A 3270-nucleotide genomic window follows, 5' to 3' on the forward strand; every position below is an offset into this window, starting at 1 on the left:
CAGTTCTGGGATTAAAAGCGTGCACTACGAGCCTGGCTTATGTGATAATTCTTTTTAGTATATGTGCTACCGAAGCGAGCACAGTGATAATTCTTTTATGTGGTTGCTGTTGTTGTGTTGTTTTGGCTGTTTGTTTGTTTGTCTCAGTATGTAACCCTGCTAGCCTGGAACCCAGAAATCTGGGCCTGACTTTGCCTCTAGAGTGCTGAAATTAAAGGTGTTTGCTATCACCAACTGGCTGGTTTTGCTTTTTTGAGAGAGGTTCTGATGAAGCCCAGGTTTGTCAGAAATTTACTAAGTAGCCAAATGATGACCTTGAGTTCCTAATTCTCTGGCCTCCACATCCCAAGTGTTGGGACTACAGGCTTGCACCACCACTGCTCACTAAAAGGTTTTTATAGTTTTGCATTTATCATTTAGGTTCATGGCCAGTTTTGAGTTGACATTTGTGAACTGTGTAGTTTATTGCCTATGTTCATTTTAAAATATATTCTAACTGCTCCAATTTGTTGAAAAGACTCTCTTTTTCATTGAACTATATTTGCTTCTCCATCAAGAGTATTTGACTGGGGGCTGGAGAGATGAGCTAGCAGTTAAGAGCATTTGCTCTTGCAGAGGACCTGGGTCTAATTCCTAGCATCCCCATGACAACTCATAACCATCTATAACTCTAGCTCCAGGGGATCTTATGCCCTCTTCTGACTTCTGTGGATACCAGTCACACAGATGGTGCACAGACATACATGAGAGTAAAACACTCATATGTATAAAATAACATTTAAAAATCTGAAAAAAATTCGAAAAGGAATATTTGTCAGTGCTGACATGGATTTTTCTTTGTGTTATTGATTCTGTGTAATTGATCTATGACTACCCTCTCACTAATACCATGTTCTCTTTGTTTATAGCTTTAAAATAAGTGTTAAGTTGAGGATATGTTACCCAGCTTCATTCTTCTCCATCAATATTGTGTTGGATAATCTATGCATTTTTAACTTTTTAAAAATTAAATGTAGGCTGGTGAGATGGCTCAGTGGGAGAGAACACTGACTGCTCTTCAGAAGGTTATGAGTTCAAATCCCAGCAACCACATGGTGGCTCACAACCACCTGTAATGAGATCTGACGCCCTCTTCTGGTGTGTCTGAAGACAGCTACAATGTACTTAGATATAATAAATAAATAAATCTTAAAAAAAAATTAAATGTGTGTGTGTGTGTGTGTTTAGTGTATGGTGGTGGTGGTGGTGGTGTGTGTGTGTGTGTGTGTTTAGTGTATGGTGGTGGTGGTGGTGTGTGTGTGTGTGTGTGTGTGTAGTGTATGGTGGGGTGTGTGTGTGTGTTTAGTGTATGGTGGTGTGTGTGTGTGTGTGTGTGTGTATGTTGTGTGTGATGGTGTGCCCATACTACATGTTGAAGTAAGAGGACAATATGCTGGAGTTACTCTTTCCTTTCCACTGTGTGGTTCTAGGGATCAGATTCAGGTTTTCAGGCTTAGTGCTTTCACTGCTAACCATCTTGCAGCACTTACCTATAAACTTTAATCTGTATGTCAATCTCCATAAAATAGTTCCCTGCAATTTTGATTAAGATTTTATTGACTCTATAGAGCAAGTTGGGGAAAATGGACAGTTTAACATTACTGGGTTTTCCAATCCATTAATATTGATTACCTATTTAGTTATTCAGATTTTCTTTGATTGATTAACCAGTGTTTAGTTTCTCCTCTCATAGATCTGGTACCTATGTTTTTAGACTTATACATATTTTACTTTTTTTGCTTCTTTATTTTGGTAGTTAGTATTATTTTTTTTTATTTCAAATTCTAAAAATTTACTATTGGCATAAAGGAAAGCAATTTACCTTTGTCTATTAGCCTTTTATCCTGAATTTACCTTTGTCTATTAGCTTTGTATCCTGAGACCTTGCTATACTTATTTATTAATTCCAAGAAGTACAGACAGCCATACTGGGACCAATCTCATGTAACTCTGGGAAGCAATTGTCTAATACTTTGGATTTTTGCACATGGAAAGCATGCCTGTCATGAACAAAGTCAGCTTTTGTCCTTCTTTCCAATCTTTATCTTATTTCAGGACTTTCGACAGGATGAGGGTAAAAATAGAGAGAGAGAGCCTCAGTGGCCGGTTCTCAGTCATGGGAAACTGTCGAGTTTTTTAGCATGAACTTTAATCTAAGCAGTAGGGTTGGTTTGCTTCACAGCCTTCTGAGCACTTCCCCCGCTCTGGTGTGTACTCGCATGTAAGCCCTACCCTCTCTGATGTGCTACCCTTTAGCAGCCAGGAGAGCTAGTCTCCCTTTCACTACACTCTGGCCAGAGCCCTCCTGTTTTACATCTTAGATTTATTATTAGCATGTGCATCTGTACTTGGGTATGAGCACTTGTGTGAGTGTATGTGTGTGGGGGGGCATGTTTTATGATTTGAAGCAGCTTCAGGTTCTCATGAGAGTTGAGATGAGGGTCCAGAGATTCTGTCTACATTTGCATCTCCATATACACATCCTTCTCCATTATTAATATCTCCACCAGAATGGTACATCGATTACAGCTGATGAGCCTGTAGATATTTTGGAGATTTTTAAAAAAAAAAAAAAAATTGAGGAAACTCACCTCTCCTTTAGTTTTCTGAGGTTGGTGGTTGTTTTGTTGTTGTTCTTAGTCATGGATGTGTATTGGGTTTTGTTAAACGCTTTTCTTATATACATTCATATAACAATATGATTTCTTCTTCATTAGCTTGCTGATGTTGTGGATTACATTAATAAACTTTTAAATATTTAAGCAGTGTGGCCTAGTTGGAACACATCGCACATGGCCATGTTGGACAGGTCTTTTTTTCACTGATGGATTCAAACTGTCCACAGTTTGTTGAAGATTTTAATGTGTTTGTTCATATACACGTCTGCATTCTCCCTTTCCTCCAACCCTTTCCTCTCAGCATTAGGGGAGTGCTGACTTCATTTATATGGGTTAGAAAGTGTTCACTTAGAGAGCCAGGCTTGAGGTTGGGGCAGGGGTTGTCCAGCAGGTGCTGGAGAGTTGATATACATGAAGTCCTCATCCTGTATCTGTACCTTGGACAGGATGCTTACCTCCTGATTCACCAAATCTCAGTTTTTAGCCCCGACCTGCTGTGTCACTTGCGTGATCATGGATGCAGTAATGGCTGTTTCAGCAGATAGTTCCTGAGCCCATGCCAGGCTGGAAAAGCGCAGTGAATAAAAAGAACAAAATTTTTGACTTCTACCTT

The sequence above is a fragment of the Mastomys coucha genome, unplaced genomic scaffold (assembly GCF_008632895.1).
Source record: "Mastomys coucha isolate ucsf_1 unplaced genomic scaffold, UCSF_Mcou_1 pScaffold20, whole genome shotgun sequence".
Taxonomy (NCBI): Eukaryota; Metazoa; Chordata; class Mammalia; order Rodentia; family Muridae; genus Mastomys; species Mastomys coucha.